The sequence below is a fragment of the Podarcis raffonei genome, chromosome 2, assembly GCF_027172205.1.
Source record: "Podarcis raffonei isolate rPodRaf1 chromosome 2, rPodRaf1.pri, whole genome shotgun sequence".
Classification (NCBI taxonomy): domain Eukaryota; kingdom Metazoa; phylum Chordata; class Lepidosauria; order Squamata; family Lacertidae; genus Podarcis; species Podarcis raffonei.
Genome location: NC_070603.1, coordinates 107614877 through 107629219, shown reverse-complemented (window position 1 = coordinate 107629219; position 14343 = coordinate 107614877). Strand labels below are relative to the sequence as shown.

At 48.9% G+C, this 14343-nt stretch overlaps 1 protein-coding gene across 2 annotated transcripts in view; it reads right to left on the bottom strand.

Annotated features, from left to right (window-relative positions):
• The window catches only part of GABBR1 (gamma-aminobutyric acid type B receptor subunit 1), a 308383-nt gene extending 298594 nt beyond the window's left edge, over nt 1-9789 (bottom strand). For both annotated transcript variants that reach the window (XR_008329165.1, XM_053378896.1), the window contains exon 1: nt 9309-9789. The gene's annotated coding sequence lies outside the window, so the exon portion shown is untranslated. The remainder of the gene's footprint in view (nt 1-9308) is intronic.
• Between the last annotated feature and the right edge of the window lie 4554 nt (nt 9790-14343).

Below are 14343 nucleotides of genomic sequence, written 5' to 3'. Positions count from 1 at the left end.
TTCCCATCGTATCACGCCCTCCTCCACCCCCAGCCATATTTTATTGTCTAAACCAAAAAGCTCCAGACATTTGCAGGGAAGAGTCTGTAGCCCCTTGGTCATTTTGATCCTGTTATTCTGCATCTTTTCCAGCTCTGCATATGTTAACATTGTAATCTGTCCTGGGATCTTAGGGTGAAGGGCAGGTAAACAACAACAACAACAACAACAACAACAACAACAACAACAACAACAAATCATTTTCTTTTCTTTTATTGAGAGAGGGGTGACCAGAATGGTACAGATCTTTCCAAATGCAAACCCATAATGGATTTATGTAAAACGCGCCGCAATATGGGTAGCTGCCTTCACAGTTATAGGTAAAGGTGAAGGGACCCCTGATCATTAGGTCCAGTTGTGGCTGACTCTGGGGTTGCGGTGCTCATCTCGCTTTATTGGCCGAGGGAGCCGGCGTACAGCTTCCGGGTCATGTGGCCAGCATGACTACGCCGCTTCTGGTGAACCAGAGCAGCGCATGGAAACGCCGTTTACCTTCCCGCCGGAGCGGTACCTATTTATCTACTTGCACTTTGACGTGCTTTCGAACTGCTAGGTTGGCAGGAGCTGGGACCAAACAATGGGAGCTCACCCCGTTGCGGGGATTCGAACTGCTGACCTTCTGATCAGCAAGTCCTAGGCTCTGTGGTTTAACCCACAGCGCCACCCACGTCCCTTACCTTCACAGTTATAGTATCGTAGAATTGTAGAGTTGGAAGGTTCCAAATGGGTCAACTAGTCCAGGAATATTTTGCCCAACATGGGGCTTGAATTTACAACACTGAGATTAAGAGTCTCAACTGAGCTATCCCAGGTTCTTTCCTAAGCATGGAATTTGCCTTGTTCATGTTTACTGAGGGTCATGGTCAGTCACTGCCAAGTCTCTCTCTCTCTCTCTCTCTCTCTCTCTCTCTCTCTCTCTCTCTCACACACACACACACACACACACACACAGATTTGCCTCAATAGGACTAGCTTTACACTTACTTGCACTGATTTTTACTCAACATTTTGTTGCCTCTAGAACCTTCCTGCTGCTGTGATTGTATTCATTTTACTGCCGCTGTCAATTTTATTGCCTTGTTTTATTATGGTTCCTTGGCGGATGCTTGTTCTAAATTACTTTCCAAGTCACTTTTGGCTCCCGAATGACAAACAACAACAGGGTAACAAATAACAAGCATACACAAATGGAGGGTCTGGCTCTTGTCCTGTGACCATTGAGTTCACTCATGAGCATTTGGGGGAGGGACCTCATCACAAACAATTGTGAGGGAAACCAAGGTACCTCTTGTCTCCTTGATCACTGCTGCCTACATCCATACTGACATTTGCAGCAAATGCTAAAAGGTTGGTGAGGCTGGCCTTCCTTTTCCAAAAGCCATGCTGATCCTTCATCAGCAAGGCTTGTTTATCTATAATTCTAGCTTACGCAGGGAAAGGCATTAAGTTGACAGGCTTGTAATTTTCTAGCTTTGCCCTTGCTATGCTGTTAAAAATTGATGTTATGTAGGCTACCTTCCAATTGTCTGTTAAGGAGGCTGATTACAGCGGCAAGTTGCAGGCTGTTATTGGTAGATCAATAATTTCACGTTTTAGCTCCTACAGAACTCCGGAGTGCTCTTCACTGCACACACACCCCTACAACTATATAATCAAGGCTATGTTAAAAATTGTCAGGGTGGACTTCGTGCTGAACCCTATTCCAAGGCCATCTATGCCTCTGACAAATAAACAATTCATCACACTCTCACGTATGCAGCCTTGCTCCCTTTTCCTTCTCTCCTGTCTTCCTTTATGTCTGAAATCTTCCGCAACACCAACCGGATGACCGTTCAAAACGATATTCAGAACTTTCCTGCAACCTGAAATGTTTCCCTTTCTTTGCGGCAAGGAAGCAACTTCTATGACACACATGAAATAAGCCCCAGCAAGGGGCAGGGTGGCCAAATACTCTTTAACATCAGGCAAACTCCTGCTGCGGTTATTATTACAGCAAGGGCTGCGGTGTGGCGACAAAGATCAGCAGAACAAAAGGAAAACGACGCAGAACAAAATACAAAGGGTCAGAAAGGTTTCGGCTGGAAATGTCTTCATCAGGAACAGAAAAGTTATCTGACTCACTGCCAAGGAAGAGTGCCAGGCAAGAACCAGGGGTCACTGCTAGTGGGCACCTACCCTGGCCAACACTCCAGAAGGCACCTGACCTGGCTGTTCCTCCTTGCTGGTGTTACTGCCTGTCCCACTGTCCTCCTAATTTTGTGGTGGAGGAGCTCAGGGCCCGGGGCCACATGCAGCCCTCAGTGGTAGACCTTAGGAGAGCCAGTGTGGTGTAGTGGTTAAGAGCGGTGGACTCGTAATCTGGTGAACTGGGTTCGCTTCCCTGCTCCTCCACATGCAGCTGCTGGGTGACCTTGGGCTAGTCACACTTCTCTGAAGTCTCTCAGCCCCACTCACCTCTCAGAGTGTTTGTTGTGGGGGAGGAAGGGAAAGGAGAATGTTAGCCACTTTGAGACTCCTTCGGGTGGTGATAAAGTGGGATATCAAATCCAAACTCTTCTTCTTCTTCTTAGGCTCTCAAATTTCAGCAGTGCCCTATGCAACGCTGAATTTGGAGCTCCGTTCCACAGCATTGTTCCACAGCACGGTGCCCGGCGCAACCGCACTGATCACACTAACATAAAACCGCCTCTGTGGCCCTCCAGACCTCTCTTTCTGGCCCTTGACATCTTCACAGGCCATCCCCCTCTCCCTCAGCCACACCGCTCACTAGCCTTGCCTCGCACCTTGAGCATTTTTGCCTGGCTGGGGCGCAAACTCGAAGTCTGGTAGTGCCTCTTGCTTTTCCGAAGGACAGAAAGGGATGGTAGAAACTTGTCCAGTGCACAAAGGTCAAATGTGCAGCCATTGCTCTGCCCACTTTGGCCCTGCCCACCACTGACATATGGCCCCTGGGAAGCTTGTGTGGGAGGGAATGTGGCCCCTGGGCTGAGAAAGGTTCCTATCCCTGGTTTATGCAACTGGTAAAAGGAAATGTGCCCACTTAGGTGTGGTGTGGAGGTACTGAGAGCAGTCAGAGAACAACCCACAACAGAGGCAACCCTATTCCCAGTCTCCACCAGCTTAACTTCTGAAAGGTGGGGAAATCAGAGAATGGCCTCCAAGGACTTAATATTCAGGTAGATTCATGCAGGAGAAGTCAGCTCTTGAGAGATCTACCTGGGTCACCCCTACCTAAGGTCTAAGTGTGTTGAATGTGCCCTGACTAATGATCATTAGTTCACAATGTCAGGGTGACCACACCCCAGTCCCCTTTCGTCATTCCAACCTGTTTTAGGAAGATGGGAATGTGAGGCTATGGTGGGCTGTAGCTCATTGGTTGAGCACATGCTTTGATCCCAGGTTCAAGCCCTAGCAGTTCTAGGTAAGGCTGGGGAAACTTATCTTGTCAGAAACCTGCCAATCGGTGTCAACAGTAGTTAGATGGACCAATAGTCTGAAATTGTTGTAAAGCCTACACACAGCTGTTGATTTTCTTCTAACCATGGTTCCCTGTGCTACTTTTATAAAGCAATCTCCCATGTCCCTACACACAGCTGTTGATTTTCTTCTAACCATGGTTCCCTGTGCCTGCTTTTATAAAGCAATCTCCCATGTCCCTACACACAGCTGTTGGCTTTCTTCTAACCATGGTTCCCTGTGTCTGCTTTTAGGATGCAGTGGAAAATGTCCTGGTCAATCCTTTTCTTAATGCTGGTGTTTTGTGAGATACGCACAAACTCTCTCACACAGCAAAGGCTTTCACACAACTGCCTGAGAATCTCCACATGTTGACTTGTGAAACAGATTTTTGGAGTTGGGAAAAAAGATACATAAAAGAGACTTCCCCTTCAGAAGCAGGAATTCCAGACTGGAACACGGCTCCAGCCCAAAACAGTCTATGCAGCAACATAAAACTTTAGAATCGAAATGTTGTCATGACTTATTTGCACAAATCTAAGCATTGCTATTATTGCGAGGTAACAATATTCACTCGTTGCGCCTAAATGGAATCAATAAAAAGTCAAATGATATAAAGGGAGGGAAAACTAAATATGTTTTGACAGTCTAGCTGTAGCTTTAAAATCCAGTAAAGCACATTTCCATTCTTCATATTTTTCAGTGCAGGCCAATATTTCTCCAGTGTAATTTACTCAAACTTCACCTCTGCCATGAATTCACTGTTTTATCTTAGGACAACCAGCATCCCTCAGCTTCTGCCCAAACCCCACCAAATACAGTTTAGTGATAGTACTGGCCTACCTTACAAGTTTGTTGTAACAAATACTGAAATAATGTAAGTGAAGCATACTCTGCATACAAACCATACATTTGTAGCACATTTGAAGCACATGGTTTCCTCCAAAGACTTCTAGGAACTGTAGCTTATTAAGGGTGCTGAGAATTATAGCTCCATGAAGGGTAAACTAAAGTTCTCAGAATTCTTGGGAAGGGAAGAATGTGCTTCAGATGTATGGTGTCTATGCAGCATACATTTCACTTACATTATTTCACTGTTCATTACAACAAACCTGTGAGGTAGGGCCAGTTTTAAAACTCAAAAATGCTATAAGGTGATAACAATAATGGTATTATATAATATTATAATTGTCTAACAACAACAAGAAGAAAAGCAACTTTGTGCCACACATTTCAATTACAGAGCAGCGTTCAAAAGAGTACATTATATTGGGATCAAACTATGATATTGTCCATGACTACCAGTGTGAGTTCTAGACATGGAGGTGCCTGAATTCATATATCTTTTATGGGCTGGAACTGGAATAGTACAGAACAAGAGGAGAGGAGAGGAAAGCTGTGGAACAAAGGGAGAGACCACAGAAGCTGAAGAAGAGGAGGACCCATCCTCCCCAAAAAGATATTGTCACATGTCTGTGTGTGGTATGTGGGATATAATAATGGGGTTATAAAATTCTGCCCTGTGAGGAGAAAGCGGCCAGAAAGAGAACCTTTTTTCTTCCACCTTCTTATCGTTAGAACTGGCAGTCAATTCAGGACAGACCAAAAAAACAAACAAACCAACATTTATCCACACAACACAAAATGAACTGATGGAACTCACTGCCACAAGATGTGACTATGGCGTCTGGGCTCAAATTCCTCTGAAAGGGAGAACTGGGCAGTATGTCTCTGGATTCCAGATAGCCGGAGCAACCTCAGGGGAGGACTGTGGCTCACACCGTAAACCATGGGTAGGCAAACTAAGGCCCGGGGGCCGGATCCGGCCCAATCACCTTCTCAATCTGGCCCACGGACGGTCCAGGAATCAGCGTGTTTTTACATGAGTAGAATGTGTCCTTTTATTTAAAATGCACCTCTGGGTTATTTGTGGGGCATAGGAATTCATTCTTTTTCCAAAATATAGTCCGGCCCCCATAAGATCTGAGTGACAGGGTACTGGCCCCCTGCTGAAAAAGTTTGCTGACCTTGCGGCGTAAACTCATGGGAACATTTGCCTGGCAGCAAGTCACTGAGTGGATGGGATCTTCTTCCATTGTTGGGCCTGAGTTTGGCCTGACTGAGATTAGAGAGTGGTTTACATGTTGGAATTGTCAGAGTTGCAGACAACTGCTATGTGTGTGTTTGTGTGTTTGTGCGCGTGTGCACGCACGCACGCAGGATGCACAAAGCTGTCAGAGGGGCCTTCTCCCCCACAGGTGCTCTGTATCCTGACCCCGGCGGGGTAATTAACCCAGGCATTAATAAAAGCTGAGAACAACCGCTAAGCCGGTTGCCTAGCTACGCACTCTGCCACAGGGCCTGGGCACACACACAGGCCTCACAACAGGCTCCTCCCAGCTGCACCTCTCCTGCTTCCCTTCCGGCACCTTCTTGGGTCCCACAGCACTCCACGCGCAGGGCAACGCTTGGCGAAGGCACCGCAGCTCCTAAAGCCAGGGCGCGAAACGCCACCAAAGGTTTCAGCCAGACGCTGCTGGAGGGAAGCTCTCTCAGCAAATCTCCAGCTGCCCAGTTTAGGCACTGCTGGAAGGAAGCTCAGAGCGGTGCCCTGGCCCTCCTCCTCTTTCCCCTTCTCCACAGCGCCATCCTGGCCACTGACAGTTCCTTACCCTTGAAGCCCCAAGAGACAGAAGTGATCAGGGCTGAGCCCTGGGAAACATCCGCTCCCAGAATCTATTTAGAGACCAGAGGAATCAGCACTTTGCCAGGAAACAAATAAATGCAATCAAAGAGCTTCTCCGTTACTTCTGCCACCTTGGTTCGTTCAGCCATTAATATTAATCAGGCTGCTGTCCCACTTTTCTGCGTGCAAAGTGCTTTACAGTCCTCGACGCATTTATCCCCGTAAGAGCCGTCCTGGGAGGCAGGCAGGGATGGCAACGTTTTGCATTTAACCTAGCGCTTCAGATCTGGAGGGTTTTTTAAAATAAATAATTTTTATTCATGTATTTTGCATGCGTTCTAACCCAAAATAGTCCATGCCACCACAACATAGACTTAGAATCAAGATATTGTCCCTACTTACCGGTATACACACAAAGCTAACAGTAATAAGTTACTAGGTAACACCTGGCCTGCATGCTATGCTTATGATTAATTGCATTTTACATTGCGAAGCTTTTTTTCCTTTTTTTACCTTTGAAGGTGATAAAAAAATTACTAACTTAAATTACTAACTAATATGGGACAGGGGGAGAGAGCCACATCATCAAATGATTTTTTTGAGGTTGCTTACTAATAAAAATAGCAGCAATGATGTTGTCTTGGCTAGCTTTTCAAGAACTATACATGGTGGGCAAACGTGATTAGTATTATCCCCATATTACAGACTCAGGGATTTAAGACTGAAAGACCAGTTTAGCGAGCTCACGGCTGAGGTGACCTTTGAGCGAGGGGTTTCCTGGCTCAAGTCTCATACGCTTTACCACTTTTCATATTAAACCTCAACCCAGTGGGGAAACTAGTGAGTCATACCTGCATAGCCAAACATCCCAAAGGAAATATGCATTTTGAAGGCAACCATGCTAGTCTGGTTACAAGCAAAGGCAAGGAAGGGTTTTTTGGCACCTAGTTGTTGCGGCACGCACGTCCGTGCATGAGAGTTCACCTCTTCAAATGCCTGGAGTGCTATCCTCAAATGATAGGCGCACACAAATAAATCCACAGATACATTCCACACTGATAATGCGCTTCATGTACCTAGCAAAGTGGATTCTAGTCCATGAAAGTTTATGCCGTCCAAAATCTGCGCAACAAAACTCCTTTGAATTTAATCTCCGTTCAGTGTGCCTGGTCTGGGGCTATCGGTCAGTACCCACCTATTGACCCCTCATTCCCCATCCACAGTCTCCATTGTGCTTGCAACCTGCCCTGAAGTGTGGGCCATTTGTCTTCATGTGACACTTCGATGTGGGATGCAGCCACCCCTGAGCGAATGCTTGCTCAGCTCTGCTGAGCAGCCTCTAGTCAGTGCCCAGAAGCATGCTTGCAGCTGCCTGGAGGGCTAAGGTGTACGATAGCCATGGTTTCCTAAACACAGGCAGGATCAAGGGGGAAACTCTTGGCCACAGTGACTCAAGGGAGGAGTGTGTGCGTGCGAACGCGTACGTGCTGTTTTGAAGGGGTGTGTGGGAAAGCAGTTAGCACAAGGAAGAACGTGGTTGTGGGAAGAAGAAGCACAGGAGTCAAGGGTGAGATGAAGACCATCTGGTCCAACTCCTGCCCTAAGATATCAGGGGTGGCCTTCAAGATGCCGTAGGACTTCAACTCCCTACAGCCACAGTCAACATGGCCAATGGTCAGGGATGATGGGAATCCAAATAACCTCGGGACGGCCACAGGTTAGCAACCTCTCCTGACCCCCTTGCAGGCATAAACTCCCTCTATTTCCAGATTTGACGGCTCTGCTGCAAGGCAAAGGGCCCTAGTGCCAGAATTGTCTACTCTACCCTCAGGGAATCATAGAACTGTAGTTAGAAGGGACCCCAAGGGTCATCTAGTCCAACCCCCCTGCAACGCAGGGATCTCAGCTAAAGCATCCATGGCAGACGACCATCCAGCCTGTCCTAGAATCATAGTCGGAAGGGGCCGCGAGGGTCATCTAGTCCAACCCCCTGCAATGATGTGGTGAATAATGGCAGCAACAGAGAGAGCCAGTGCGGTGTAATGGTTAGAGCATCAGAACTAGGACTTGGGTTCAAATCCCCGCTCAGCCATGCATGGAACTCCCTGAGCGACCTTGGGCCAGTCACAGTCCTCCACCCAACCTACCTCACAGGGTTGTTGTGTGGGGGGGAATGGGGGAGGGAGCAAACCACCACATATGCCAACCTTGAGCTCCTTGGAGGAATGGCGGGATATGGATGCGATAAATAAAGAACTGATAGTAAAATACCGCTACTACAAATTGCTCAAGCCAAGGGCTTTTTTGAAAAAAGAAGAAGAAAAGATTTCTCTGGGTTCATAGGGAGTAATAACTCATTTGGCCAACACACCGTGTGGGGGGCAAGCACCCTCCAAGTACACAGGGAGGAAGGGAGGGAGAAGGTGAGGCATGTCCAGACAGGAGTGTAGGGTAGAGCGGGGTTGTAAGTGATGGAGGGAGCAGAGGAGCGCATCAGAACCAACTAGGCCTTAATGTCACCCCATTGCTGCCCTCCCTAGAGATGCAGGCCTCCCCCTTACCCCTCTGCGCTCCCCCTCTCCCTCTGCTCTGCAAATGCCAAGTGAAACAGGACTAGTGAGAGCCCCTGATTAAGCTGTCTCCCTGGCCTAGCTCTGGGGACAGGCGTAAATCAAGCAGGCTGGCACCAGGCATAAATCCAAGCCTTGCTACAAAGCACCCGCTCTGTAAATCGCTGCCCTGCCCACAGGGGATGGCCCTGGCGCTTGGCCACCTGGGCAGCAACGCCGCCTGGTGCCCTGAGCTTCCCAGAAGACCAGAAATCCCCCCCCCTCCATCAAGCAACACACACACACACATAAACAGACTTGCCCTCCCCTCCTGCTCTCTCCCTCTGCCCCCTGCTAGAGTCCATTGCCCAACCTTCTCCATCAATTACCCCGGGACAACCTGTTCCCGATTGCCACAGCGCTGAGTGCCAGTAGAGGAAGGTGTTGAGGGGGGGAACAATAGGCAAGAATCGGGGAAGAGCTTTTGCCTCCATAACCACCACCACCACCAGTACTACTGCCGCCACCCCCGGCTCCCCCCCCCCCCACGGTAGGCCAAAAAGCAACTGAATTCTTACCTGGGGCGCTGTCCGCGGTAGCCGATTTTCCAGGCGAGGGCGAAGGAGGCGCCCGAAGAGGCGGCTCTCTGGTAGAGAGGTGGGCAGAGTCCCCTTGGTGATGGAGAGCGAGCGATCCGAGGAGAAGCCAGATCCCAGTCAGCGAGGGGTTCCCAGCGGCGGCTGAGCCATCCCAGAGGCTGAGAGAGCCGGCGGCAGCGGCGGCGGAGAGACCGACGCACGGGCGGGCGGATGCGGGAGGTTGTGGAGAGAGAGGGACAGCCCTCTTGGTGATGAAGAGATCCCAGCTGGGAGAGGAAGCAATCTCGCCTGGCAGCGCGGGCGTGTTGGTGATCTGGGGGGGGGTGAGTAGGCAGGATGGCGGTCTTGGTAGATCCCAGCGCTGGATCCTAACAGATCCAAGACATGAGGCGGAAAGGCTGGGAGAGGTGGTGGCGGTAGTAGTGGCGGTAGTGGCTGGGATCTCCCCGAGCAGCAGCTGGGGACCCGGAGCAGCGACCGCGCAAAGCCGAGAGCGGGAGGGGGAGGGTGCCCGGTGCCGGGAAAGGAAAGGAATGGGAGGGGAGGGGAGGGGCCGCTCTGTCCGTCTCAGCCCGCCTCCCCCGCCCGCTTGGGCGGCTGTCGCTGCTTTCTCCGGAGGAGGATGGATAAAAGGATGATGATGATGGAGGCGGGGAGGGGCCTGTGAGAGAGGGAGAGAGAATGAGAAAATGTGTGTGTGTGTTTGCGCGCCCGCCTGTATCCCTAAATCAATGGGCAAAGGAAGGAGGGTCTTTCTTTCTCGGGGGTGAAGTGGAGGGGGCGGGGGAGGTCTGTCCGGGCAGGACTTTGGGGCAGATGCCCAGGACCCCGCGCAGAGGAATGATCAGGAGGAGACTCCCCCACACACCCCAAAAATGCACGCGTGGGACTGCCTTACCCACATTTGGGGGAAAGCGAAGTAGCGCACGGCTACAGAGGGGGTGGTCCCGATCAAGTGCGGAGTCAACATCTCTCTCACACGCGCGACACCCCTTAATTCCACAGCCTCGAATTGCACCCGTGGACACGGCCCACGGGTGGCCAGGGAAGTGTCAAAGCGGCGGCGGCGGCAGCAGCAGCAGCAAAGCGCGCAGCCTGCAGGAGGCGGGAGCTGTCCAGGGTGCTGAACTGCCGAAGGGCGGCCCGGGCGTGCGAGGGAGGGAGAGGTGGGAAGCGCGAAGAGTTGTGGTGGCGTGAAAGGCGACCGAAGAAGCACCTCCCCGCGATACCAGGGGTCGTGTGAGCGCTTTCACGCGGGAGACAAAGCGTGGATCTGGCGTGGAGACTCGAGTTATCTCCCAGGGGCGATTTCAAGGAAGACACGTTTCCCATGTTGTGAGACTGCGCGCAGGAAGGCAAATGTAAACAGAAAGGAGTCTTTGTGGGAAGGGTGGTACGTTCACACACACACACACACACACACACACACACACACACACACACAATGTGACGCTGAGAACACCTTGGAAACTGGAACTCGAGTCTGGACACTTGTGAATGCGGATTAAGGGGGACACCAGTAAGTGTAAGAGAGTTCCTGCTTTAAAACGGAGCGCTCGTTCTATTTAGTGTAGGCTTTACTGCCAATGACAGAACAGCGGAGAGTTTGCGAGAGCTCTTCTTTCAGCACCGCTTCTGCAGAAGTTATTTGCGCTTTTTCTGAAATGGTACCCACTTTGGGGGGGGGGGTTCTGCACTAGGAAAGACCATCCAGTCACTTCCTCCAACCTTTCTTTCTCTCGGGTTAATAATTTTTATTTTTATTTTGAATGGGGCTGTGCTGCTTCCAGATGGTTGGTGTGGTATGTGTGTTTTAAATCTCTGGGGATGATGGCTTTTTCTTTATTCCAGCAAACTCTGTATACTGCTTAATCACAGCTGCCTCTCAGCAGAGCACAGGAGAATGTGTTTAAAAAAATCAACTAAAAATTAAATTAAATTATAAAATTATAAAATCAGAATTCAATTAAAAAGCCTGCCGGAATTTTAAAAACAAAGTCTTTGGCAAGTGCCAGAAGTTCAATAGGGAGAAGACATCAGCTGGAGCAAATAAAATTGGATATGAGCCATGCATCTGAGCTGTGGGGGGCCACTAACACTGACTCCCCCAAAGTGATTGAGCATGGATAGAAGGGATCAGGCGTCTCTGAGGTATTCTGGAAATTATTATTATTATTATTATTATTATTATTATTATTATTATTATTATTATTATTATTTATTAAATTTTTATATCACCTTTTGTTCTAATATCACAACATAAAAATACAAAACAGAGTACATCATCATCATCATCATCATCATCATCATCATACCAATAGCTCCCCTCCCATAAACACATTTAAAAGGCTATAGAATGTTTAATTAGCCAAAGGCCTGGTTAAAGAGAAATGTTTTTCCCTCACATCTCAAGCTATGGAATGAAGGTACCAGGCGAACCACCCTGGGGAGAACATTCCACAAACAGGGAGCCACCACAGAAAAGGCTTGTTCTTGTATTGCCACCACCTGGACCACTCATGGAGGAGCTCCTCAGATGATGTTTTCAGGGTCCAGGTCGGTTCATATGGGGAGAGGCGGTCTTGAGGTATTGCAGTCCTGAGCTGTTTAAGCTTTATAGGTCCAAACCAGCACTTTGAATTGGGCCTGGAAACTAACTGGCAGCCAGTGCAGTTGAGCCAGGATCAGTGCAATCTTCCCAAACCATCTTGCCCCAGTGAGCAACCTGGCTGTCGAATTCTGCACCAGCTGAAGTTTCCAAATGGTCTTCAGAGGCAGCCCCACAGATAACATGTTGCGGTACTCTAACCTTTGAAGTTAGAAACTTGAACCTGGCGCAGTAGCATATGAGCAGTCAGTGCAAGCTTTTGAGCACTGAAGTTATGAGCAAGCAGTAGTCTGTCCCCATCAACAGTCGAGCCGCAGCATATTGCACCAGCTGGAGCCTCTGCACCAGGGACAAGGGGAACTGAGCTTACCAGTGCATCCAGTTTATCCCTGTCCAAGAACAGCCACAGCTAGCATACTAAGCCATAGCTTGTAAAAGACAAAGATACATCCACAAACTCTGATGATTTTACGCTGTTTTGGATTGCCACATTCAATGGAGTCTAGTGTTATTTTGTCCTCATGTTCTAGTACAGTGGTACCTCAGGTTAAGAACTTAATTCGTTCTGAAGGTCCGTTCTTAACCTGAAACTGTTCTTAACCTGAGGTACCACTTTAGCTAATAAGGCCTCCCGCTGCTGCCACACCACCGCTGTGCTATTTCTGTTCTCATCCTGAAGCAAAGTTCTTAACCCGAGGTACTATTTCAGAGTTAGCGGGGTCTGTAACCTGAAGCGTCTGTAACCCGAGGTACCACGGTATGACCAAAAGAGGTGCTATGCAATGAATTTTTAAAAATGCACCACTACTGATGTACCTCTGCTCAAAATTGTGGGTGTAAATGGGTGCCTGGGCCAAGGTGTGTGTGTGTGTGTTCAGGCAGACTTTGTGCGATGTTATGTGGAGGTGTTGCGATGCGAACACATCCATGTGTGTGACTGGATGTGTGCCAGCACCAATTTCATTTTATCTATTTCTCTCTCTCTCTCTCTCTCTCTCTCTCTCTCTCACACACACACACACACACACACACACACAAAGAGTTACCACCCTTCAGAACAGTGTGTGCTTACGGAATTAAAAGTGCAGGTCCACAAAGAAAATTGAATAGCTTCGGATCTGCACAGCCAAAGAGCAACAGCCACCATCCACCTGAATCTAACAGTGATGTATCTGCCTGTGGAAGTGTGTGCGCCAGTTATTCACGGCTGTGCAAGCCCTTCCATGCTCATGCCTTGGAGGGATGTCTCAGAGAATGCGCAGCATCACCTTATTCTGTCAACATAGGTCTGGGATGTTGGTGTCTCAAGGCTGTGCGACAGTGCGACTCCACACCTGCCTGCTGCTGGCTTTGTTTCTTGCCGAGTTGTGAGCTGCAGTTCTGCATAAGTTTGTGACATGCGGGTAAAGCTACCTGCTATTTGTGTGAGGTTCCCTTAGCCTGTGCGCAACTCGCTGGCAACTTCTCCTCTGTGCGCCATTTGTTGTTGTTGTTTAGTCGTTTAGTCGTGTCCGACTCTTCGTGACCCCATGGACCAGAGCACGCCAGGCACTCCTGTCTTCCACTGCCTCCCGCAGTTTGGTCAAACTCATGTTCGTAGCTTCGAGAACCCTGTCCAACCATCTCATCCTTGGTCGTCCCCTTCTCCTTGTGCCCTCCATCTTTCCCAACGTCAGGGTCTTTTCCAGGGAGTCTTCTCTTCTCATGAGGTGGCCAAGATATTGGAGCCTCAGCGTCAGGATCTGTCCTTCCAGTGAGCACTCAGGGCTGATTTCCTTAAGAATGGATAGGTTTGATCTTCTTGCAGTCCATGGGACTCTCAAGAGTCTCCTCCAGCACCAGAATTCAAAAGCATCAATTCTTCGGCGATCAGCCTTCTTTATGGTCCAGCTCTCACTTCCATACATCACTACTGGGAAAACCATAGCTTTAACTATACGGACCTTTGTTGGTAAGGTGATGTCTCTGCTTTTTAAGATGCTGTCTAGGTTTGTCATTGCTTTTCTCCCAAGAAGCAGGAGTCTTTTCATTTCATGACTGCTGTCACCATCTGCAGTGATCATGGAGCCCAAGAAAGTAAAATCTCTCACTGCCTCCATTTCTTCCCCTTCTATTTGCCAGGAGGTATTTCGAGTGCAGGCAGATTGACAAAAATCGGAGTGCTGGGAAACTGTATGCAACAAACACTCACGTAGATATACCGTATTTTTTGCACCATAACACTCACTTTTTTCCTCCTAGAAAGTAAGGGGAAATGTCTGTGCGTGTTATGGAGGGAATGCCTACGGGTGGCATGCCTACGGATTTTCCTCCTCTAAAAACTACATGCATGTTATGGTCGGGTGCATGTTATAGAGCGAAAAATATGGTAAATAATAATCCCTGCCCCCCACATCCCTTCCTTCT